The sequence below is a fragment of the Coregonus clupeaformis genome, chromosome 19 (genome assembly GCF_020615455.1).
Source record: "Coregonus clupeaformis isolate EN_2021a chromosome 19, ASM2061545v1, whole genome shotgun sequence".
NCBI lineage: Eukaryota > Metazoa > Chordata > Actinopteri > Salmoniformes > Salmonidae > Coregonus > Coregonus clupeaformis.
Window position 1 is genome coordinate 44,305,098 of NC_059210.1, and position 27,174 is coordinate 44,332,271.

The window sequence follows — 27,174 nt, forward strand, 5'->3', positions numbered from 1 at the left end:
GGCCGCAACCGGGAGACCCATGGGCGGCGCACAATTGGTCCAGCGTCGTCCAAGGTAGGGGAGGGTTTGGCCGGCAGGGATGTGGGTTCGTTTCCCATGGGGGGCCAGTACGAAAAGAAAAAAAAACGTATGCATTCACTAACTGTAAGTCGCTCTGCATAAGAGCGTCTGCTAAATGACTAAAATGTAAATGTAAGAGTGTGCAAGGCAGTTTTGAATGTGTCACGGTCTGTTCATGTGTCACTCTCTGTCATCTCAAAAAAATGTATTGACCTGTGTGCACCTACTTTGTAAACGTTCATTCATAGGCTAGGTTGTAGCAAACCTATGATGAGTATAGGGAAAATTTGAGTATCATGTAGTAGCCTAAACCTATCGATGTTACATTGAACTGGGTGAATGGAATATGAATGACAGTCATCCAACATGCTGTAATAGAAATAAGGCCATGCTCATGAAAAATAATCGTCCTCCCTCATCATAAACGGCACTGACCGCCACTGGTGTCCACAGTAACGGTGCCTCTTTACAATTCCATGATGAAACAAAGTTGCCACTTGTTGTAGCAAATGAGTGTCATGAAATACATGCACCAGAAACAGGGTACACTTTTCCACTTGTCCTAAATATCAGCAAGCCAGGCTAGCTATGTAAAGCAAAATAATTAGCTACCTCTCTGCTTGGCTAGCTAGCTGCTTAGCTGAACACAGAATGTTAGCGCACTGTTGTTTGAATGGCTACATTGATCTGTCTCGTCACAAGAATCTTGAAAACTCCAGCCAACGACATGAGATGTTATAAATCAAGTATTCAAGATACGTCACTTTCAAAATATAGAAATCATCACTGTATGACGCATTTTGCATCACACAGGAAGATTTCTGTATTTTGAAAGTTACATACACTACATGACCAAAAGTATGTGGACACCTGCTCGTCGAACATCTCATTCCAAAATCATGGGCATTAATATGGAGTTGGTCCCCCCTTTGCTGCTATAACAGCCTCCACTCTTCTGGGAAGGCTTTCCACTAGATGTTGGAAAATTGCTGCGAGGACTTGCTTCCATTCAGGTTGGGCACTGATGTTGGGCGACTACACCAGGCTTGCAGGTTCCAATTCATTCCAAAGGTGTTCGATGGGGTTGAGGTCAGGGCTGTGTGCAGGCCAGTCAAGTCCTTCCACACCGATCTCGACAAACCAATTCTGTATGGAGCTCGCTTTGTGCACGGGGGCATTGTCATGCTGAAACAGGAAAGGACCTTCCCCAAACTGTTGCCACAAAGTTGGAAGCACAGAATTTGTCTACAACATCATTGTATGCTGTAGCGTTAAGATTTCCATTCACTGGAACTAATGGACCTAGCCCGAACCATGAAAAACAGCCTTGAGGCAGGTAGCGTTCTCCTGGCATCCGCCAAACCCAGATTCGTCCCTCGGACTGCCAGATGGTGAAGAATGATTAATCACTCCAAAGAATGTGTTTCCACTGCTCCACGTCCAATGGCGGCGAGCTTTACACCACTCCAGCCGACGCTTGGCATTGCGCATGGTGATCTTAGGCTTGTGTGCAGCTGCTCTGCCATGGAAACCCATTTCATGAAGCTCTTGACAAACAGTTATTGTGCTGACTTTGCTTCCAGAGGCAGTTTGGAACTCAGTGTTGCAACAGAGGACAGATGATTTTTACGCGCTACAGCACTTGGCGGTCCAGTTCTGTGAGCTTGTGTGGTCTACCACTTTGCGGCTGAGCCGTTAATGCTCCTAAACATTTCCACTTCACAATAACAGCACTTAAAGTTGACTGGGGCAGCTCTAGCAAGGCAGACATTTTACAAACTGACTTGTTGGAAAGGTGGCATTCTATGACAGTGCCACATTGAAAGTCACTGAGCTCTTCAGTAAGGCCATTCTGTTGCCAATGTTTGTGTATGGAGATTGCATGGCGGTGTGCTCGATTTTATAGACCTGTCAGCAACGGGTATGGCTGAAATAGCCAAATCCACTAATTTGAAGGGGTGTCCACATACTTATGTATATATAGTGCATCTTGAAAACTTGATTGCTGACAAGCAAAACATTTTGGGACTATGTCAACAATGAAACAAATACAGTTTTTAGGTGGAGTTTCCCTTTAAGTTCAAGAATACAGAGAAAAGTGCATAAAAAGGATATCACCTTCCATTTACAGGCGCTTCATGTGGGTTGGAATTTCCCCTTGACTAGGCCAGTGAGTGGGTGAGAGGAACAGGGTCAGCAAACATTACCAAATATGCTATCAACAATTATGTGGGTGTGACAGTGTTTCTACAATCCAACATTTCCCAAACTCTACAAACTGGTCAGAGGTAGAACATTACCTTGATCACAGATTACCATTTATTGAACACACCAATACCTTTACACAGAGTACATCAACATGTCCAGAAATGGGTGGGAGAGGTACATGGGGTGAAGATGTACATGTATAGCAAACATTACACATGAACATAGTGTGGGTCTGTTTCCAAAATGTGTCCATACTTATATCACATATATGAAATAGACAGACCAAACAAACTGTCTCCGTCTTTGTAAGTTCTTTAATAAAAATGTCAGTCATTTACATTTCTCAAAGCTCTGATGTTCTTTACATTATTATTCACCAATAGTTAACATGAACATAAAGCACAGTACAGAGTAAAACATTAGCATCTGTTCTGAACACCTTTGTCGGACAAACCAAACCCACACATTCTGTTTTTTTAAGCACTGTGCTTCAAACTGTGTTATGCCAACATTTCCACCATCTTATCTTTGTTTTAAAATGTGAATGATGTTGAAACCAACATAAGGAAATGAAATCTCTCTGACAAATGCGTACACACACACTTAACTGTTGAACCACTTGTTCTTCTTGATGGTTGCAGTCTTGTTGCCGCCCATCAGTTTCCTCTTGTATTGTTCAACCAGATTGTCAAAGCGGTCATCCTCTCGGCTCCTAAACTGCCTCTTGGCCCCTTTAGCACTCTGGAAAAGACAGTTGAATGTATTACATGATCTTGGGGCCACGACATGCAGACATGGGTAATGTTTGTGTGTGTACCTGTGTTCTGGGCTGTGTAGGTTTCTCCAGTGACGTTCCTCCCTGTCGCTCTCTCCTGCTGGGCCGGATCTTGGGCTTCTTAGGCTGAGCAAGCTGGTGCTGCGGCTTCCCCTTATCACGCGCCCTGCAGGACCAACGTTATACCATGTAGTATGGATTACAATGTAATAGGTACAGTGTGTGTGTGTGTAGTCCCCTGTAGCTCAGTTGGTAGAGCATGGCGCTTGCAACGCCAGGGTTGTGGGTTCGTTTCCCACGGGGGGCCAGTATGAAAATGTATGCACTCACTAATTGTAAGTTGCTCTGGATAAGAGCGTCTGCTAAATGACTAAAATGTAAAAAATGTATTACCTGATCTTTGGGCCACGGTGGGAGGGCAGGGCTAGAACCTTCTGTCGTTTCTTTCCATCCTCCAGTTCTACGTGTTCTAGAACTGGGGTGGTCTGGAAGCCTGCGTACTGCCGGCCCTGCTTCTGGGCCTGTTGCTGGGTCTGAGCCTTGGCCTGTGGCTGGGGGGGGGAGGTACTAGACGAGAGAGAAAGAAATGGGAGGAAATATCAGCGACAACCAAAAAGCAAAAAGAATACAGAAAATGAGGGAAAAGTTAAAAATGACAAACATTTGCAGTTCCACCAGAATTGATGAGCTGTGTGTGTGTTATCTTCAGGATTGGGCAGAAATGTAGAGCGTCATACCTCCATCCTTTCTGCCCTGACCGGATGGTGCTGACTGTGTCTGGGTCTTCGCTGACCCCTCCTTCGTTACCATGGCACTCTGGGATTTAGACGCACCCTTCTGAGGTCCAGTCCCGCCTCCTGCTGCAGCTGCAGCTTCCCATAGGGCCACGCCCCTTAAAACGCTCCTGGAAACCATGGAGACAGGAAAATGTGTTACTCTTAATCTTAACCATCATCACACACCAACACAAACAGAAGAGAAGACACACCTTGACTTGTTGTTGTCGCATTTCTTTCATCTTCAGCTTCCTCCCATCTTCAAGAGAGAACTCAACAATGGGCCTCTGTACACACACACACACATACACAAGGTAAATCATTCAAGAAAAACAAAACAATGACAACCTGTGAATAGTCTTCTCAATAAAACTCTCTCATAATTTAGCAAGAAGACCGTCAATATTGATCAGATGCTGTAGGTTGCCAAACCAAACGTGTGTACGTGCAATTCAACATAAAATATTGATGACTAGGATGTTTGAGACCAGATGTAATATTGTTCAGAGATAAAATCAATGCAGTTACTGACATCAGCTACTGAGAGCCAAAGACAACATCCTGAAACATAACCTGTCATTCACCCTCTCAAACACAGCTGCATTCTGTCGAGGACAAGGTTGAGGACATGCATACACACACAGAGAGAGATCAACAAAGACACACCTTGGTGTTTCCGTAGATGTCAGGGTTATTGTTGAGGTGTCGTAGTGTCTTCAGAGCGTGTTCATGATCTTGGAACTGAACAAAGCCGTAACCTAGCGACCGGCCTAACACCTGACCCCGCTCTGGCTTCTTATCATACACAGAGAGAGAGCGAGAGAGAGGGGGGGCATACAGATAGAGATGGTGAGGAAAAGGGGAAGATAAGCAAATGGTAAACAATGAGAATTGGGGAAAGAGGTTGTAAAGAGAAATTAAAGGCCATTCAACATGGACAGGACAGCTTTATAGGACAATACAGTGCCTTCAGAAAGTATTCACACCCCTTGACTTTTTCCACAATTTGTTGTGTTACAAAGTGGGATTAAAATGAATTGAATGTCATTTTTTTGTCAACAATCTACACAAAATACTGAAATGTCAAAGTGGAAGAAAAATTCTAACATTTGTATTAAAAAAAACAGTAATATACAGTATGTTGATGAGATAAGTATTCAACCCCCTGAGTCAATACATGTTAGAATCCCCTTTGGCAGCGATTACAGCTGTGAGTCTTTCTGGGTAAGTCTCTAAGAGCTTACCACACCTGGATTGTGCAACATTGGCCCATTAATATTTTCAAAATTCTGTCAAATTGGTTGTTGATCATTGCTAGACATCCATTTTCAGGACTTGCCATAGATTTTTAAGCAGATTTAAATCAGAACTGTAACTCGGCCACTCAGAAACATTCACTGTCTTTTTAGGTAAGCAACTGCAGTGTAGATTTGGCCTTGTGTTTTAGGTTACTGTCCTGCTGAAAGGTGAATTCATCTGCCAGTGTCTAGTGGAAAGCAGACTGAACCAGGTTTTCCTCTAGGATTTTGCCTGTGCTGAGCTCCATTCCATTTATTTTTTATCCTGAAAAACTCCCCAGTCCTTAACAATTACAAGCATAGCCATAACATGATTCAGCCACCATTATGCTTGAAAATATTAATGTGTTGTATTGGATTTGCCCCCAAACATAACACTTTGTATTCAGGACAAAGTTAATTGCTTTGCCACATCTTTTTGCAGTATTACTTTAGTACCTTGTTGCAAACAGGCTGCATGTTTTGGAATATTTTTGTTCTGTACAGGGTTCCATCTTTTCACTCTGTCAATTAGGTTAGCATTGTGGAGTCACTACAATGTTGTTGATCTCTCCTCAGTTTTCTCCTATCACAGCCATTAAACTCTGTAACTGTTTTAAAGTCACTGTTGGCCTCATGGTCAAAACCCTGTGCGGTTTCGTTCCTCTCCAGCAACTGAGGTAGGAAGGCCACCTGTATCTTTGTAGTGACTGGGTGTATTGATACACCATCCAAAGTGTAATAACTTAAACATGCTCAAAGGGATATTCAATGTCTGCTTTATTTTTACCCATCTAACAATAGGTGCTCTTCTTTGTGAGGCATTAGAAAACCTACCTGGTCTTTCTGGTTGAATCTGTGTTTAGAATTCACTGGTCGACTGAGGGAACTTACATATAATTTTATGTGTGGGGTACAGAGATGAGGTAGTCGTTCAAAAATCATGTTAAACACTATTATTGCACACAGAGTGAGTCCATGCAGCTTATTATGTGACTTGTTAAGCACATTGTTACTCCTGAACTTATATAGGCTGGCCATAACAAAGGGGTTGAATACTTATTGACTCAAGACATTTCAGCTTTTCATTTTTAATTAATTTGTAAAAATAAACAATTACACTGACATTATGGGTGGGTCAATTTAAAAAATGTTGAATTCAGGCTGCAACACAACAAAATGTGGCACTTGAAAGTGACTTTGAAGAAGAGGAGGAGAAGAAACCATTAGCACAAAAAGTCAAGGGGGTGTGAATACTTTCTGAAGGCACTGCAGTGCTACCTGGTGGTCACTAACCGATCACCCAGAGAGATGAGGACCTATTGCCAGATTTGACTCAGATGGAAACAGCTATGGAAATGTGGTAGGAGTGTCTTACCTCGGTAATGAGGACCCCCTTGCCAGCTCCTGCAGCTTTCAGGCAGAGTTGTTGTAGTTGTTTGCCGTCTACAGACTTGGGCAGGTTGTGGACACACAAGCGGTTCTTGGACACAAACACATTCATGTCCCGTAGCTTGGTCCGCTTCAGGTCCTCAAACTAACACAGAAGGAGAGGGTTAACACATACACACACTCTGGCCTTCCTAAAAAAACAAAAAAAATAACAAAAAAACACTGAGGACACAAGCCCTCAGTTACCAACACACTATTGTGATTGTAAGACAACGCTATGATTGGTTGAAAAACAGGAAGTACTTACTCTGGTCCTCTTGGCCATGTCTGCTGCTGGAACGTCCTCAGCTGCCTTAGTTCCTGCCCGTATCACTGAGAGAAAGAGAGGTATGAGATAGGGGAGAGGAGAGGAAAAGGGAGGAGAAAGGGGCTGTAACTTACATCCCTCTCTAGCCAGGTAGATGTTCCTGGTCCCTGTGTGTTTTGACCTTCTTGTCCTTCCGTTTGACGGCATCCTCTCTGCTTACCGCCGCTACGATGTTCAGCTTCCTACCATCCACACGGATACCCCCGCTCTAAGACAGACACAAACATGTTACCCCCAAACATACATTACAGCAACACAGGGCTCATCAGAAGAGATGTACCTGTAGAATGCATGAGTAATTTATCCTATTCCGTCTCACCTCTGACTCGTCCTCTGCGGCAATAATGCATTTCTCTGCTGCTTCTTTAGACTTGAACTGAGCAAAGGCAATACCTGACCAGACAACAGAACACAGTCAACAACCATTACCAACCAACACAACCATGATTCAATGTTAACATGTAGACATCTATCCCACTTCATCGCATTGTTTAAGTTTGGGGGGGACAGAGCTATAGAGAGAATGAGATTGTGTTGGAGCCAGGACTATACATTTAGAGTGTTCAGTGTCTGGGTGTAGACAGATCTTGATGTACTTCAGTTCTCCATACTGCAGTAATACCTCCTCCAAGCACTCCTGTTCCGTATCAAACGACAGGTTCCTGATAAAGATGGTTTTGCCCTCATTGACGTCTGATGGGATGGGCTTCCTCTTGGCTGCACGAGAGATAGATATATACACTGCTCAAAAAAATAAAAGGGAACACTAAAATAAAACATCCTAGATCTGAATGAATGAAATAATCTTATTAAATACTTTTTTCTTTACATAGTTGAATGTGCTGACAACAAAATCACAAAAAAATTATTAATGGAAATCAAATGTATCAACCCATGGAGGTCTGGATTTGGAGTCACACTCAAAATTAAAGTGGAAAACCACACTACAGGCTGATCCAACTTTGATGTAATGTCCTTAAAACAAGTCAAAATGAGGCTCAGTAGTGTGTGTGGCCTCCACGTGCCTGTATGACCTCCCTACAACGCCTGGGCATGCTCCTGATGAGGTGGCGGATGGTCTCCTGAGGGATCTCCTCCCAGACCTGGACTAAAGCATCCACCAACTCCTGGACAGTCTGTGGTGCAACGTGGCGTTGGTGGATGGAGCGAGACATGATGTCCCAGATGTGCTCAATTGGATTCAGGTCTGGGGAACGGGCGGGCCAGTCCATAGCATCAATGCCTTCCTCTTGCAGGAACTGCTGACACACTCCAGCCACATGAGGTCTAGCATTGTCTTGCATTAGGAGGAACCCAGGGCCAACCGCACCAGTATATGGTCTCACAAGGGGTCTGAGGATCTCATCTCGGTACCTAATGGCAGTCAGGCTACCTCTGGCGAGCACATGGAGGAGCTCAAAGAAATGCCACCCCACACCATGACTGACCCACCGCCAAACCGGTCATGCTGGAGGATGTTGCAGGCAGCAGAACGTTCTCCACGGCGTCTCCAGACTCTGTCACATCTGTCACATGTGCTCAGTGTGAACCTGCTTTCATCTGTGAAGAGCACAGGGCGCCAGTGACGAATTTGCCAATCTTGGTGTTCTCTGGCAAATGCCAAATGTCCTGCACGGTGTTGGGCTGTAAGCACAACCCCCACCTGTGGACGTCGGGCCCTCATACCACCCTCATGGAGTCTGTTTCTGACCGTTTGAGCAGACACATGCACATTTGTGGCCTGCTGGAGGTCATTTTGCAGGGCTCTGGCAGTGCTCCTCCTGCTCCTCCTTGCACAAAGGCGGAGGTAGCGGTCCTGCTGCTGGGTTGTTACCCTCCTACGGCCTCCTCCACGTCTCCTGATGTACTGGCCTGTCTCCTGGTAGCGCCTCCATGCTCTGGACACTACGCTGACAGACACAGCAAACCTTCTTGCCACAGCTCGCATTGATGTGCCATCCTGGTTGAGCTGTACTACCTGAGCCACTTGTGTGGGTTGTAGACTCCGTCTCATGCTACCACTAGAGTGAAAGCACTGCCAGCATTCAAAAGTGACCAAAACATCAGCCAGGAAGCATGGGAACTGAGAAGTGGTCTGTGGTCACCACCTGCAAAACCAGTCCTTTATTGGGGGTGTCTTGCTAACTGCCTATAATTTCCACCTGTTGTCTATTCCATTTGCACAACAGCATGTGACATTTATTGTCAATCAGTGTTGCTTCCTAAGTGGACAGTTTGATTTCACAGAAGTGTGATTGACTTGGAGTTACATTGTGTTGTTTAAGTGTTCCCTTTATTTTTTTGAGCAGTATATATATATATATATATATAGAGAGAGAGAGAGAGAGAGAGAGAGAGAGAGAGAGAGAGAGAGAGAGAGAGAGAGAGAGAGAGAGAGAGAGAGAGAGAGAGAGAGAGAGAGAGAGAGAGAGAGAGAGAGAGAGAGAGAGAGAGAGTTATAGGAGTTCAAACAGAGGGCAACCTGGAACATACACACTGTGATATTACATCAAGAGAAAAGACAACCATTTCATACCAGAATCCTCACAGTCGTCATCATCATCTTCATCAGACCCAAGATCACTTTTGTTATCGTCACCTGCCTTCTGAGACTCTGCTTCTTCATTCTCCTCATCATCACCCTCTCCTTCCTCACTCTCATCCTCTGACGGGCTGTCTGGCTGCTGAGCTGGCTTAGAGCGGACTCTGTAGAGAGACAGAAGGACTATTAAACACAACACTTCAACGATATCCTGGCTGCAATACTCCAGTCCTCAGAACCAAAGGACAAAGACAGGTCAAAGAAGACCAACTGTTTGGATCCTGATTGGTTGATAGCAGGGAGTTATTCACCACAATCCCCAGGTAATGCCTGTTAACAGTTCAATTTGAATTATCAATGCGCATCCACTGTCCTACAGCCCAGCCAGGCAATTTATAAACTTCATCTCCCCTGGAAAAAAGTTTAGACATTATTTCCTCATTCTACTAGGCTAGTATTTGGTTTGCAACAGTTGGGGTTTGTCTAAACCTTGCTGCCGGCTTTTCCGACATGTGCAACAATGTTACAGGTATTTTTGGCGATCTCCACCATTCCATAGGAGAGAATGAACATTACTGACAACATCTCTGAGCCAGACTAATTCATTTATCAGGATCATTTTAATGGATATATCAAAATAAATGGCAATAGAAACAAAGGTAAAACAAACTAAAATGCATAGTCTGTTGTCATTTCAGCTGCTTGATTTGATTGTGTGTTAGATTTAGTTGGCTAGCTAGCAAAGGAGAAGTAGCTAGCCTGCATGGCAACCTTTTTTGCTTAGAATGTTTGGAATGGACAAACAGCTTCTTTGGCTAGCAACTTCAGAATCTCAGAACTAACAACTGGCTTTTGCCCGGACTATATCGTCTGGTGGAAGGACGAAATTAAACTAATTTACTCATTTTCATTTATGAAAACATGTCATTCATCTTTTTAAAAATATGTTGGTAACCGTTTTCTAAAATGGGAATTATAGTGAAATAACTCCCTCCTATGGGCTGTTTCTTTGGCCCGCCGCGTTGGGTCTTATAACAACCCTTAGTCGGCAGTTATTCACACGATAATCCCTGGGTTCTCATGCCTTATTGCTTAATTACATCTAGGTCAACGTCTACATCTTTACAGCCCATCTCAAACTGAGGACATGCAGAAATAGAGATTACAGACAGCAAAAGTTCATACTTGTTCTTTGAATGTTCTAATGGTTTCTTCTCTTCTTCTACTTCTTCCTCCTCCGCCTCCTCTTCTTCTTCAGAGTCACTTTCAGATGCCGCTTTCTCTGCTGCGACCTTTTCCTCTTTCTTAGCTCCTGGCTGAGTAGCGACAAACTTGTCTTTAGCCACAGCCCAATCCACAGCTACCTGCCTTCCTGTAAAGGACAGAGGATAGAATGACTTGATCACAGCAGAGGAAGCTACAGTAGACTATTGAGATGTGCCCCATCTTTATCAGAGATATTCACAGGGCAGAAAAAGGTCTCGCTCTCTCACACACACACTTAAGAAAGCTATTTTCTGATGAGTATTCCCTATAGGAATTTGGCCTCTAGGTACCCTCTCTCAGGTCAGAGGTCACCGTAAAGCAGGTCTCAGTAAATGTGATCTGAGCCCCTGAGCCATAAAACCGGCCATAGGTGTCCTTAAACGATTAAGATGTTTAAAATGTATAGTCTATTCAACCTCAAGGTCTCCACCTTGATTTAATGTTTTGGCACCGGGCATGGAAGGGTGAAACAACAAACAGATAAGGCAAGGGTATTTAGGTCAACCCTCCCCTCTGGAGGGTGAGATATTTGCTGCAAACCTCTTAGAGGAACATACAGTTGAAGTCGGAAGTTTACATACACTTAGGTTGGAGTCATTAAAACTCGTTTTTCAACCACTCCACACATTTCTTGTTAACAAACTATAGTTTTGGCAAGTCGGCTAGGACATCTACTTTGTGCATGACACAAGTAATTTTTCCAACAATTGTTTACAGACAGATTATTTCACTTATAATTCACTGTATCACAATTCCAGTGGGTCAGAAGTTTACATACACTAAGTTGACTGTGCCTTTAAACAGCTTGGAAAATTCCAGAAAATAATGTAATGGCTTTAGAAGCTTCTGATAGGCTCATTGACATCATTTGAGTCAATTGGAGGTGTACCTGTGGATGTACAGCGGGGGGAAAAAGTATTTAGTCAGCCACCAATTCTGCAAGTTCTCCCACTTAAAAAGACGAGAGAGGCCTGTAATTTTCATCATAGGTACACGTCAACTATGACAGACAAATTGAGAAAAAAATATCCAGAAAATCACACTGTAGGATTTTTAATGAATTTATTTGCAAATTATGGTGGAAAATAAGTATTTGGTGACCTACAAACAAGCAAGATTTCTGGCTCTCACAGACCTGTAACTTCTTCTTTAAGAGGCTCCTCTATCCTCCACTTGTTACCTGTATTAAATGGCACCTGTTTGAACTTGTTATCAGTATAAAAGACACCTGTCCACAACCTCAAACAGTCACACTCCAAACTCCACTATGGCCAAGACCAAAGAGCTGTCAAAGGACACCAGAAACAAAATTGTAGACCTGCACCAGGCTGGGAAGATTGAATCTGCAATAGGTAAGCAGCTTGGTTTGAGGAAATCAACTGTGGGAGCAATTATTAGGAAATGGAAGACATACAAGACCACTGATAATCTCCCTCGATCTGGGGCTCCACGCAAGATCTCACCCCGTGGGGTCAAAATGATCACAAGAACGGTGAGCAAAAATCCCAGAGCCACACGGGGGGACCTAGTGAATTACCTGCAGAGAGCTGGGACCAAAGTAACAAAGCCTACCATCAGTAACACACTACGCCGCCAGGGACTCAAATCCTGCAGTGCCAGACGTGTCCCTCTGCTTAAGCCAGTACATGTCCAGGCCCGTCTGAAGTTTGCTAGAGTGCATTTGGATGATCCAGAAGAGGATTGGGAGAATGTCATATGGTCAGATGACACCAAAATAGAACTTTGGTAAAAACTCAACTCGTCGTGTTTGGAGGACAAAGAATGCTGAGTTGCATCCAAAGAACACCATACCTACTGTGAAGCATGGGGGTGGAAACATCATGCTTTGGGGCTGTTTTTCTGCAAAGGGACCAGGACGACTGATCCGTGTAAAGGAAAGAATGAATGGGGCCATGTATCATGAGATTTTGAGTGAAAACCTCCTTCCATCAGCAAGGGCATTGAAGATGAAATGTGGCTGGGTCTTTCAGCATGACAATGATCCCAAACACACCACCCGGGCAACGAAGGAGTGGCTTCGTAAGAAGAATTTCAAGGTCCTGGAGTGGCCTAGCCAGTCTCCAGATCTCAACCCCATAGAAAATCTTTGGAGGGAGTTGAAAGTCTGTGTTGCCCAGCGACAGCCCCAAAACATCACTGCTCTAGAGGAGATCTGCATGGAGGAATGGGCCAAAATACCAGCAACAGTGTGTGAAAACCTTGTGAAGACTTACAGAAAACGTTTGACCTGTGTCATTGCCAACAAAGGGTATATAACAAAGTATTGAGAAACTTTTGTTATTGACCAAATACTTATTTTCCACCATAATTTGCAAATAAATTCATTAAAAATCCTACAATGTGATTTTCTGGATATTTTTTTCTCATTTTGTCTGTCATAGTTGACGTGTACCTGTGATGAAAATTACAGGCCTCTCTCATCTTTTTAAGTGGGAGAACTTGCACAATTGGTGGCTGACTAAATACTTTTTTCCCCACTGTATTTCAAGGCCTACCACCTTCAACCTCAGTGCCTCTTTGCTTGACATGGGAAAATCAAAAGAAATCAGCCAAGACCTCAGAAAAAACATTGTAGACCTCCAAGTCTGGTTCATCCTTGGGAGCAATTTCCAAATGCCTGAAGGTACCACATTCATCTGTACAAACAATAGTACGCAAGTATAAACAAAACGGGACCACGCAGCCGTCATACCGCTCAGGAAGGAGACGCGTTCTGTCTCCTAGAGATGCGAGGTGCGAAAAGTGCAAATCAATCCCAGAACAACAGCAAAGGACCTTGTGAAGATGCTGGAGGAAACAGGTACAAAAGTATCTATATCCACAGTAAAACGAGTCCTATATCGACATAACCTGAAAGGCCGCTCAGCAAGGAAGAAGCCACTGCTCCAAAACCGCCATAAAAAAGCCAGACTACGGTTTGTAACTGCACATGGGGACAAAGATCTTACTTTTTTAAGAAATATCTTCTGGTCTGATGAAACAAAAATAGAACTGTTTGGCCATAATAACCATCATTATGTTTGGAGGAAAAAGGGGGCTGCTTGCAAGCCGAAGAACACCATCCCAACCGTGAAGCACGGGGTTGGCAGCATCATGCTGTGGGGGTGCTTTGCTGCAGGAGGGACTGGTGCACTTCACAAAATAGATGGCATCATGAGGAAGGAAAATTATGTGGATATATTGAAGCAACATCTCAAGACATCAGTTAGGAAGTTAAAGCTTGGTCGCAAATGGGTCTTCCAAATGGACAATGACCCCAAGCATACTTCCAAAGTTGTGGCAAAATGGCTTAAGGACAACAAAGTCAAGGTATTGGAGTGGCCATTACAAAGCCCTGACCTCAATCCTATAGAAAAATTGTGGGCAGAACTGAAGAAGTGTGTGCGAGCAAGGAGGCGTACAAACCTGACTCAGTTACACCAGCTCTGTCAGGAGGAATGGGCCAAAATTCACCCAACTTATTGTGGGAAGCTTGTGGAAGGCTACCCGAAACATTTGACCCAAGTTAAACAATTTAAAGACAATGCTACCAAATTTTAATTGAGTGTATGTAAACTTCTGACCCACTGGGAATGTGATGAAATAAATAAAAGCTGAAATAAATCCTTCTCTCTACTATTATTCTGACATTTTACATTCTTAAAATAAAGTGGTGATCCTAACTGACCTAAGACAGGGAATTCTTACTAGGATTAAATGTCAGGAATTGTGAAAAACTGTATGTCTTCACATATGCATTTGTCTATTAAACTTTTAATATAGAAGTTGTTCCCCTTATATTTTTCATCTAGCAGTTCTCCACACCTTGACCAGGTTTTCAATTCACACACACACACACACCAGGTTAAGGTGTCTCACCTTTGATCTCCTTTAGGTTTATTGCGTTCAAGGCCTTTCCTGCCTCCAAGACGTTCTTAAACTGGACAAACGCAAAGCTCCGCATCTTTCCATCTGATGACATACACACACAGGAAGGTAAACAGAGTGAGGAATAGTCAGCCACCAGATAGAAAACATGATATTGACTCTGCAGTTGTCTTTGCACAACTAAATCCACAAAGGCTCAACAGTGCTTAGTGTGGTTGGGTGGTGATTCTCTCAAGGTTAAGTCTGTACCTGGTTTAAGGGGGATGTTAGCCTCCAGAACTGTCCCAAACTTGGCAAAGGTCTGCTTCAGATCATCCTCAGAGCACTGTGGGTACCGAAGACAAACATTAACAACTAACTGCAGACAAAGCATCCTTGCACAAAGTGGAGGCCAAAGAGAAAGATTGTCTGTGTGGGTGTGTTAGTGATGCACGGGTTGACTCGTAACCCACAGTCCCAGGTTGAATAAAGAGAAAACAATGCATTTAAAATCCATGAATGTACACAGTGTACAAAACAATAGGAACACCTTCCTAAAATTGAGGTGCACCCCTTTTTGCCCTCAGAACAGCCTCAATTTGTCGGGGCATGGACTCTACAAGGTTTCGAAAGCATTCCACAGGGATGCTGGCCCATGTTGACTCCAATGCTTCTCACAGTTGTGTCAAGTTGGCTGGATGTCCTTTGGATGGTGGATCATTCTTGATTCACACGGGAAACTGTTGAGTGTGAAAAACCTAGCAGCGTTGCAGTTCTTGACGCACTCAAACCAGTGCACCTGGTACCTACTACAATACCCCGTTCAAAGGCACTTAAATATTTAGTCTTGTCCATTCACCCTCTGAATGGCACACATACAATACATGTCTCAATTATCTCAAGGCTTAAATCCTTCTTTAACCTGTCTCCCCCCCTTCATCTACACTGATTGAAGTGGATTTAACAAGTGACATCAATAAGGGATCACAGCTTTCACCTGGATTCACCTGGTCAAATCTGTGTCATGGAAAGAGCAGGTACACTCAGTATAATTATTGTGCAATTCATATCTATGGGCTACATTTAGGTTTTTCTTTCATTCTTTTTTATCTGCCATTGCTGCGTAGCCTAAGCTTTAGGGCCTAACTGTAGCGTGCCAAATATACATCAATTGCCAAACGCATCTGGGAACTTGGGCAGAAAAAGTTGACATCGATCCACTGAGGCAAAAAGGTCAGAGTTTCATTCAATAAGAAAAAAGCTGCAAAATGGAGAGTTGAAAATAAATAGAAGGGAGGGCCAGAACCGTATTCTAATGTTTGGGAACGATTTGGTGAAGTGGTAAAAAGAGGATGATAGCAGTGTGATGATTGCGAGGCGCTATACAAATTCGACCTCTCACATAGCCTAATACACTGCTCAAGAAAATAAAGGGAACACTAAAATAACACATCCTAGATCTGAATGAATGAAATAATCTTATTAAATACTTTTTTCTTTACATAGTTGAATGTGCTGACAACAAAATCACACAAAAATGAACAATGGAAATCAAATTTATCAACCCATGGAGGTCTGGATTTGGAGTCACCCTCAAAATTAAAGTGGAAAACCACACTACAGGCTGATCCAACTTTGATATAATGTCCTTAAAACAAGTAAAAATGAGGCTCAGTAGTGTGTGTGGCCTCCACATGCCTGTATGACCTCCCTACAACGCCTGGGAATGCTCCTGATGAGGTGGCGGATGGTCTCCTGAGGGATCTCCTGGACTAAAGCATCCGCCAACTCCTGGACAGTCTGTGGTGCAACGTGGCGTTGGTGGATGGAGCGAGACATGATGTCCCAGATGTGCTCAATTGGATTCAGGTCTGGGGAACGGGTGGGCCAGTCCATAGCATCAATGCCTTCCTCTTGCAGGAACTGCTGACACACTCCAGCCACATGAGGTCTAGCATTGTCTTGCATTAGGAGGAACCCAGGGCCAACCGCACCAGCATATGGTCTCACAAGGGGTCTGAGGATCTCATCTCGGTACCTAATGGCAGTCAGGCTACCTCTGGCGAGCACATGGAGGGCTGTGCGGCCCCCAAAGAAATGCCACCCCACACCATGACTGACCCACCGCCAAACCGGTCATGCTGGAGGATGTTGCAGGCAGCAGAACGTTCTCCACGGCGTCTCCAGACTCTGTCACGTCTGTCACGTGCTCAGTGTGAACCTGCTTTCATCTGTGAAGAGCACAGGGCGCCAGTGGCGAATTTGCCAATCTTGGTGTTCTCTGGCAAATGCCAAACGTCCTACACGGTGTTGGGCTGTAAGCACAACCCCCACCTGTGGACGTCGGGCCCTCATACCACCCTCATGGAGTCTATTTCTGACCGTTTGAGCAGACACATGCACATTTGTGGCCTGCTGGAGGTCATTTTGCAGGGCTCTGGCAGTGCTCCTCCTGCTCCTCCTTGCACAAAGGCGGAGGTAGCAGTCCTGCTGCTGGGTTGTTGCCCTCCTACGGCCTCCTCCACGTCTCCTGATGTACTGGCCTGTCTCCTGGTAGTGCCTCCATGCTCTGGACACTACGCTGACAGACACAGCAAACCTTCTTGCCACAGCTCGCATTGATGTGCCATCCTGGATGAGCTGCACTACCTGAGCCACTTGTGTGGGTTGTAGACTCCGTCTCATGCTACCACTAGAGTGAAAGCACCGCCAGCATTCAAAAGTGACCAAAACATCTGCCAGGAAGCATAGGAACTGAGAAGTGGTCTGTGGTCACCACCTGCAAAACCAGTCCTTTATTGGGGGTGTCTTGCTAATTGCCTATAATTTCCACCTGTTGTCTATTCCATTTGCACAACAGCATGTGAAATGTATAGTCAATCAGTGTCGCTTCCTAAGTGGACAGTTTGATTTCACAGAAGTGTGATTGACTTGGAGTTACATTGTGTTGTTTAAGTGTTCCCTTTATTTTTTTGAGCAGTGTATAATATTAGCTCCCTTAGAATTAAGCATTTCTTGCAGTAAAATGATACACCAAATGTAACACTTTTACTCGGGATCAGGAGTGGAGAAATATGATCTCTTTCTTTCAGTATCTAGGAGAGAATAAATGCACGGTTAGGGACCATCTGTAAAGGTGCCATCTTTATCAGCGTCATAAAATATGCATCCAAGCCGAACTGAAATCTTATCAAAAACATGTTGGTCGTTTTAACAGCTATTCATTTCCTTAAAACTGGTCAAACTGGTGACACTTGGAAATGTTGCATGGAAAAGCTTTCCCCTTTATTTTTATTGCACTTTCTCCCTGGTCCCCAAACATCTTTGCTGCGGGAGAGAAGCAGAGATGAAAGAGGAAAGAGAAACTATCGATTCGATCAATTTATGACATTCTGGTGAGCAAGGGTTTATTTAGTCTTCTAGGGCTACAAGTAATGACAGAAGAGAAGCTGCATGTATGTAATTATATACAAGTTGACTAACAAATAGCCTAAAATGTTGGAAATTATAAGCAAAAACATAGGCTTATCTAAAAAAGGCCAGTCAAAACGAATTCGGTCATCTCTGACTGTACAGCGCATTTTCTATTTTTGCGGGTTAAGGTTGGGTGCAGGCCTCAGTCAGGCGGTTCTGCGCATCACTAGTGTGTGTCATACCTTGAAACTGAGATTACTTATGATCAGTCTGGCTTTCCTTCCGTTTTTCTTTAAGCCTCTGTAGTGTCGAGTCAATGTTGCTAATTATTGCTGTTAAACAAAGGAGTCCGCTTATACTGAACTTTGATCATAAGTTTTATTCATGTCACAAGATTTCAGCATAAGTTTACAGATCACCCGGAGAGCAGTGTTTTCCAAATTACAATGTCCGCTCCGCTCTTCTTTGTTTAAACCCAGTACTTATAATATTCCCAAAATATGGGTGGCTCCCTCTACTGTCCAATCCCCTGTCTTCTATGGGGCGTCACCCTAAAACAATTCCCTCTGACACTAAATAAACATCCTCTCAGGTTCCACTTGAAAACATTAGCAAAGTCATAATTCTTCATATACTACATTCCCCCCTTCGAGACTAACTAAAAGTCTCGAAAACAAACAGAATAGGATTATGACAAGTAACAATTTATCTTATTGAGTATCTTTAACAATAAACCAAAAACACATTTTTCTATGGAGTGTAAATACATTTCTATGAAATATGAACAAATCTTTATGGAGTGTGAGAGCGAAAAACCTGTCTGGCAGCCTTCTTTCCAAATATCCATCCATCAATCAAGACAGTAAAATTCTCTCACGGCCCCTCTGCCCCAGGCAACCACCTAAGTACTCCAGATCAATTCATAAATCTTTATCAATGCATTTGAAACTATGATGCAATTAAATACACATGAAAGCCCCAGCAAATAAAATAATATCCAAAATGTCCACTCTCAGGCTGGTCGACCCATCGGACCCTACGGTGGATTATCTCTATCCCTGCCTAGACTTCATGTCCCTAAGCATTCACGAAATAAACAAAAACATATAAGATCCCCACATGTATCCAATAACATCAAATATCATTCTACAAAAATGAATACAGAAAGAATATGACACAAATTATGTATTCCACATGCAAATATGTCTATATTTCATTGCAGACACTGGAATGTAGTCCACTACACTTCATCTCCTCAGCAGTGTCGACTTCCAATGCATCGTTGATGATGGAATCGGAACATTTCCACACCTTCCTTGTTCCATCTCCACCTTTCCCTTCATATTCTCCTTTCATATTGTCCCTTCATATTGTCCTTGTTTGAGTATTTCAATCTCTACATATTCCCCCAAATGCTTCTGGAAGAAAAGAAAAGACCAAACAGTATCTTTTGCAAAACAACACTTTCAAATTAAAACATCAATATCAACTAAGAATATAAAAAATTATATATAAATTATATATGAATCACATTATCCTATTTCCCCCCTTTGATTCATAACAAAATACTAAAATCACACTAATATTGAAAAACATTTAAAAAATAATCAAATAATCAAAAAAGGATATTTATCCATCAATACTCCATCCAGTCCCACTTGTCCCTCTTCTTCCAGATCAGGAACAGTCAACAACGGCATCTGAGTGTTGTCTCCAGGCATCACTACTCCAACCCATCTCAATATCATAGCTTTCGCAAAGGTCAGTAACAAATTACAAAAGAAAAACATCACACACAGTGCTATCAAAGCTGCTACTAAAATCTGAACCATCACTGCTCCCACTGGGCCTAACTGATCTTGCAACCAAGACTTCGCTGACCATCCAGCTCCTTCAGATCTACCAAATGCATCCCTTATATTCTTCAATGCATCTATAACACTAGTGATATTATCTGAACTATCTGGAATCAAAGTATAACAATTATCCCCCGTCAAAGTCATAGCCAAACATAAGCCACCTTGTTTTGCTAGAATATAGTCAAGAGCCATATCATGTTTTAACAGCGTCAGTCTGTGACTTCTTTGAGTATTCGACAGAAGGTTAAACCCTCTTATCATTTCATTTGCAAAACCCTGCAAAGTATAGGTAATATTATCTATGTTATCTTCCCAAATTTTACACCATACCCTGGAAAAATCCCCACTTCTCTCTTAGACTTATCCTCCAATGGTAGGCTTCCCAGACTATGAAATTCCTCTAAAATTGGTGCTGGAGCTATTGGCTCCCTTGTAATCAAATGTGATATATTGATGGCTTCAATAACTATCAATGTTGAAAGAGTTGAATTGCTTCTAACTGTTGTTTTAATATGCTGAAGTGTTAATGTCCTTGTTGTTACTTCATCCATTCTCCCTAAGACTTTGAACTCCTGACTTGTATTTCCATCTATCACCACTAGTTCTCTCTCTCTTACTACTAACTAACATTGAAACTTAGCTTACTGTCCTAGAGTTCCTTCAACCCTAGTTTTCCTAACTTTTTTAATCTAATATTTTCTCCTAACTTTTAAAAACCTTTTCCACTGATTTATTCACAAAAGCCCTTACCACCAATTTTTTTGAATATCTGATCGGGAAATCCCCACCTGCTTCTGACTTCTTCACACACAGACTTGGCAAACGATTAAACATCTTTTAGCCTAGTTTGAAATCTCTTGGTGTAGGAATGTAACCAAGAATAACAGTCACCCCTTTTAACTTTATTTTTCAGACAGATTGTCTAATAGGCAGTCTAATAGATTCCCAAAAACCCTACTCTTTTAAAATATTCTACCAGACAGCCGTCTAGTGTACATCTTATTGTACAGTTCAATTTACACAATGCATCTCTTCCCAACAATGCAATAGGTATATGTTCTGATACCAGTATGTGTATTTTAATTTCTCTTTGATTTTTATAGCAGAGCTCAATTGGTTCCTTAAGAGTAATCAACTGTTTTACTCTCTCAAAACACTATCCTAATTAGTTAATTTTACATAGTGAGATGTGTAACCTCTTTAGGCTCAACACAGATAAAAGCTTTTCCTCTATTCACCATCACTTCTCATAGTCCTTTGTTTTCACTTCAATTGTTGGATATTTTTTCCCTAATTGGTGCTACCAGCTGACACCCCCCTTCGGATCTTCTAGGCACTCTAGAATCCTTGCTCCTTTAAGGGTTCACCTGGAGTACAGGTGATCTTCACTTGCTCCTTTATCTTCCTCAGAAATTCCCTCTTTCCAGAAACTATCTATGGATATGGAACAACTTATACCACTTGTTGTGGCTGGTACAATTGCATTTGACCTTGTTCAGTTGAAGCTATAGCAGTGATTGTTGATGTGGTTCACCCTGATTCTTCATAACCAAAGCTTTTCTTCTCCTTCTTCTTCTCCACCTTCTTCTTCTTCTTCTTCCCCTCCAGTTGTATTTGATCAAGTTTTCTGAGAGTTTCTTGGTCCTGCTCTTTCTTGTTGTTGACATATCAGTATTCTTCAAAAGGTTATATTCTATGTTCTGTCCTCGAAATATCATCTTCCATCATCTTCTTACTTTTCTCTCTTTCCTTGGCCTCAATGTATTCTTCTCCTCCAATTCTTGGGATCCTTTTCTCAGCAGTTTCTTCTTCTGTATCTTCAGCTTCTTGAGTTGTTCCTCCAGTTGTGTTACTTCTTCTAAACTATTCGCTTTATCCAGGCATGATACGCATCGGTCTATATCTCTTTCTATTTCTTCTTTGCTAATCATTGTTGGGTAAAATCCTCTTGAATATGAAGCACCTTTACTCTCCAAGTCTTTATCTTTGTCTTCATCTTTCCGAACCTCATTCTTCTCTTAGTTACAGACATCTCGGTTTTTTCTTACTTCTGGAGTTTGGATTCATTTTTATGGTCGTTTCTGCTTGTCCTCTCTCTATTATTCGTTCCTCTTCATCTCTGATGCAATAATCACCCTCCTGAATGATCACCGGAAGCTGAGGATAGACGTCCTTATGCTCTACTTCTTCCTCATAAGGTGGGGGTCTTTTTCCTGAATCCGTATGTGAGAAAGGAGTACTGACTTCTGCCATTAGTTTTTCTCTGGCATCTTTTATCAGTTTTTGTCCTTCATTCTCAAACAGCTTAAGAACACCCAGCTCTCTTTGTCTCTTTTCTTTACGCTGTTCCCTTTTTTCTCTTTCTTTTGATCTGCTTTATGAATTGACAGAAGCACTTTCATTATGTTGATTACGTCAGGGTTAAGAGTCCCTTCCACTGGCCATGGTTGTTCAATGTCAGGCCAACGTTTGTTCCATTTGCCGGATAACCTTGCAATACCATTAACTAAAGGATTACTATTTTGTACTATATCAACAGGTGCAATTACCTTCATAGTCCTTAGGTCCTTTTTCCCCATTGTAACAACTCTTTTATATTCCTTTATTGTGAATTATTTTATTATTATTTTAGAATATATAGCTTATAGTGTCCTCCCTTTAATTTTTAATATAAACTAAAAAAAATGTTTGTTTTTTTCCTAAATAATAAAAATGAATCAATAAAAATATGAATATTCAAAAAATTAATTAATATTTTTCTTCTTCTTCAATTAAACAATTAATCAATAAATGTATGAATAATCAAAAATAATTTTGTATTTATATTTCCTATTTTACTAATTTATCAATTAGTGGCTATCTTACCACCTTCAATCAGGAAAAGTACAGGAAAGTAGACAACTTCAGAGCAATCCAAAAAGAAAATACCTATAATCCAGCAACACTACAGTACTCATAAACCCCATTGCTTAATAAGCATCCAATTATCTTAATTTTACAGAATAATGTCAGTACTCGATTCCCAACACAACTCTAATCAAACCCACTCATTCACAGAAACTCCAAAATGCAATTTTTATTTTATCAGTCTTTTGCCAAGTCTTTGTCAAATTGTCATAACATCAAATATCCTGTAGGGGAAGACTTTGTAAACAGAACAGCACTAGCCTGATTCTCTTTTGACTTGATCCTGTCGCAGCAGCCTCTTGTCGCGTCACACCCTGTCACATGATGTACACGTCAGCACTTCCTCTCTTTCTCTCTCTCTCCTCGTTCCTCTTATCGTCTCTCATATGACAAAAGAACAAAGAAACAGACAAGAAATTAGTAGTTTATGCAGTCACTGAGTTATTTCAACCATTCAATATTCCTCCAGTCACATTTGCGCTAAGAATTAACTCAGGAATCGCATAAATAGATCAATAACATTTTTTATTTATTTATTTAATTATTTTTATTTTTAATCCATCAACATATCTCTCTCATTTATCAATTCAATATGTCTCAAGAAAACAGTTTCATCGTCAAACAGCCGATGTAACAACCAGAATACACCATTAGACTCTAAATCTCTGTCTTTTGTCTGCGTCTCCCCCTTGCACCCAGTGTAGGCAGTGGCATATTCTCCCTACGTAACTCTAAAGTCATCAAATCACACGCATGCGCAGTTCATTCACCAATACGATTTCAGCGTGGACGGAGCCCTCAAGCAGCTCTCTCCCCAAGCCAAACAGAAAGTTAACAGTCCCGCTGTAACTCAGTTTTCTCCTCATAGCCAAACAACATTTAACAGAGCTCACAAAGCCTAGAACTTAAATTCTACACACACAAACATCATTTAAGAGGCTTTATTCCATCTCGATGGCCCTCTAAGGTCACATGTTAGCATGTAGCATGTAGCATGTACAGTGGGGAAAAAAAGTATTTAGTCAGCCACCAATTGTGCAAGTTCTCCCACTTAAAAAGATGAGAGAGGCCTGTAATTTTCATCATAGGTACACGTCAACTATGACAGACAAAATGAGAAAAAAATTCCAGAAAATCACATTGTAGGATTTTTAATGAATTTATTGGCATATGATGGTGGAAAATAAGTATTTGGTCAATAACAAAAGTTTCTCAATACTTTGTTATATACCCTTTGTTGGCAATGACACAGGTCAAACGTTTTCTGTAAGTCTTCACAAGGTTTTCACACACTGTTGCTGGTATTTTGGCCCATTCCTCCATGCAGATCTCCTCTAGAGCAGTGATGTTTTGGGGCTGTCGCTGGGCAACACAGACTTTCAACTCCCCTCCAAAGATTTTCTATGGGGTTGAGATCTGGAGACTGGCTAGGCCACTCCAGGACCTTGAAATGCTTCTTACGAAGCCACTCCTTCGTTGCCCGGGCGGTGTGTTTGGGATCATTGTCATGCTGAAAGACCCAGCCACGTTTCATCTTCAATGCCCTTGCTGATGGAAGGAGGTTTTCACTCAAAATCTCACGATACATGGCCCCATTCATTCTTTCCTTTACACGGATCAGTCGTCCTGGTCCCTTTGCAGAAAAAACAGCCCCAAAGCATGATGTTTCCAACCCCATGCTTCACAGTAGGTATGGTGTTCTTTGGATGCAACTCAGCATTCTTTGTCCTCCAAACATGACGAGTTGAGTTTTTACCAAAAAGTTATATTTTGGTTTCATCTGACCATATGACATTCTCCCAATCCTCTTCTGGATCATCCAAATGCACTTCAGACGGGCCTGGACATGTACTGGCTTAAGCAGGGGGGACACGTCTCGCACTGCAGGATTTGAGTCCCTGGCGGCGTAGTGTGTTACTGATGGTTGGCTTTGTTACTTTGGTCCCAGCTCTCTGCAGGTCATTCACTAGGTCCCCCCCGTGTGGTTCTGGGATTTTTGCTCACCGTTCTTGTGATCATTTTGACCCCACGGGGTGAGATCTTGCGTGGAGCCCCAGATCGAGGGAGATTATCAGTGGTCTTGTATGTCTTCCATTTCCTAATAATTGCTCCCACAGTTGATTTCTTCAAACCAAGCTGCTTACCTATTGCAGATTCAGTCTTCCCAGCCTGGTGCAGGTCTACAATTTTGTTTTTGGTGTCCTTTGACAGCTATTTGGTCTTGGCCATTGTGAAGTTTGGAGTGTGACTGTTTGAGGTTGTGGACAGGTGTCTTTTATACTGATAACAAGTTCAAACAGGTGCCATTAATACAGGTAACGAGTGGAGGACAGAGGAGCCTCTTAAAGAAGAAGTTACAGGTCTGTGAGAGCCAGAAATCTTGCTTGTTTGTAGGTGACCAAATACTTATTTTCCACCATAATTTGCAAATAAATTCATAAAAAATCCTACAATGGGATTTTCTGGATTTTTCTTTTCTCATTTTGTCTGTCATAGTTGACGTGTACCTATGATGAAAATTACAGGCCTCTCTCATCTTTTTAAGTGGGAGAACTTGCACAATTGGTGGCTGACTAAATACTTTTTTTCCCCACTGTATGTAACATGTGGCATGTAGCATGTAGCAATGTAACCTACATTGCGCCGTAAAATTCATTTTCCTTTGGCCCTAACTTTATGCTGCCGCGAGTTCTATGGATATTCAATGAGCAGTCACATCAAACAAATGCTTCGTCAAACACCAGCTGAGCGGTAACTTGCAATAGAATGTATATACCACAGCCTCCAGTCCCCAGGACTCACCCATTCCATCTAACATGTTACAGGATTTTCGGCCCATCCTAAAGATCGCCTTGTTTAGAGGTCTTTCCAGATTCGCAATGTCCTAATTTGTATACATATACCTTGGCCTTATTCCTTTCAATCGATTGTTCTTGAATTCCTATTCAAGCAAAATATCTCTATAGACACTCCCCCCTATTTGCGCCGTTCACCAGTGCAACCAAATTTAGAATAGTTATGACAGACCCCTAGTCCACAGCAATAACAGCCACACCAGCACACACAAGTACTTTACACGGTACATCTCCCCCTTGCACACTCAAATAGCCTTCGAACTAACAAATGCCCAAAGTGGTGAGGAAACTCACCCTTATCTGGCCATGACTTTGGAACGAGAGTCAGCTCGGCGCCCATGAATGGAACAAAGGAGAGACGCAGACCGATCCTGTTCGTGACGCCATTTTGTAGTGTCGAGTCAATGTTGCTAATTATTGCTGTTAAACAAAGGAGTCCGCTTATACTGAACTTTGATCATAAGTTTTATTCATGTCACAAGATTTCAGCATAAGTTTACAGATGTCATGATCACCCGGAGAGCAGTGTTTTCCAAATTACAATGTCCGCTCCGCTCTTCTTTGTTTAAACCCAGTACTTATAATATTCCCAAAATATGGGTGGCTCCCTCTACTGTCCAATCCCCTGTCTTCTATGGGGCGTCACCCTAAAACAATTCCCTCTGACACTAAATAAACATCCTCTCAGGTTCCACTTGAAAACATTAGCAAAGTGATAATTCTTCATATACTACACCTCCTTGAGATTTATGTTATTTTTGTGGTACTGGTTCTTTTGGTGCTGTGGCTGTGTAGAAGACAAGATGACAATAAAATGTTTGATCCTCTAACTTCACCATAAAAAATGTAAGGTAGGCATCTAGCTAAATAACAGCTAAGCATCCACATAAGTTTTCCATACCCGTTGTTCTCCTTTTCTTGTCGTTTCGATTTTTTTTGGCCACCGACACATTGATCTTCTGTCCATTGTAGTCTTTCACCTCTAACGGCGCGCTGTGCATCCTCCTCCATGGAGTAGGTGACATACCCAAACCCACGACATTTGTCTTCACCTGAAGGGCCCACATGTCAGACTGGCCTTTTCACACATATTCTTGAATATTATTACAAAGCATGACATGGTCTGGATTCTTGTAGTTTCATGACATGACGTTGAGATCAGCACAATTTTACAAAGATGACAAATGTCATTCCCACGGGGGGTATGAAAAATATAAAAATTATGTATGCACTCACTAACTGTAAGTCGCTCTGGATAAGAGCGTCTGCTAAATGACTAAAATTTTATGTAAATGAAGTTAACAAGCTAGCTAACTAGTAGCGGTCTCACCTTTTTCCTTGACAACAAAGCAGTGTTTCACAGGTCCAATCTCAGAGAATATCTCCTCCAGGCGGTCGTTAGATGCATCTACTGGCAAACTCCGGACGAATATTGTAAGGGCTGACATGGTCATTGCTTATTATGTGCTAAAATCTTTAGCTAGTTTCTTCTGATCACTGTTGCTTTTTTTTAGCCAGTCAACCAATATAGCAATGGAGCACACTGACAAGCTAGCTGGCTACTTTCTTTCCGACACTTTCAAAAGTATTGTCTCCCCAGCGAATTCTA

The 27,174-nt window shown here is 42.2% G+C and overlaps 1 pseudogene; it reads right to left on the bottom strand.

The window, feature by feature from the left end:
• Positions 1-2,367: 2,367 nt before the first annotated feature.
• Positions 2,368-27,013, bottom strand: LOC121531181 (annotated as a pseudogene).
• Between the last annotated feature and the right edge of the window lie 161 nt (positions 27,014-27,174).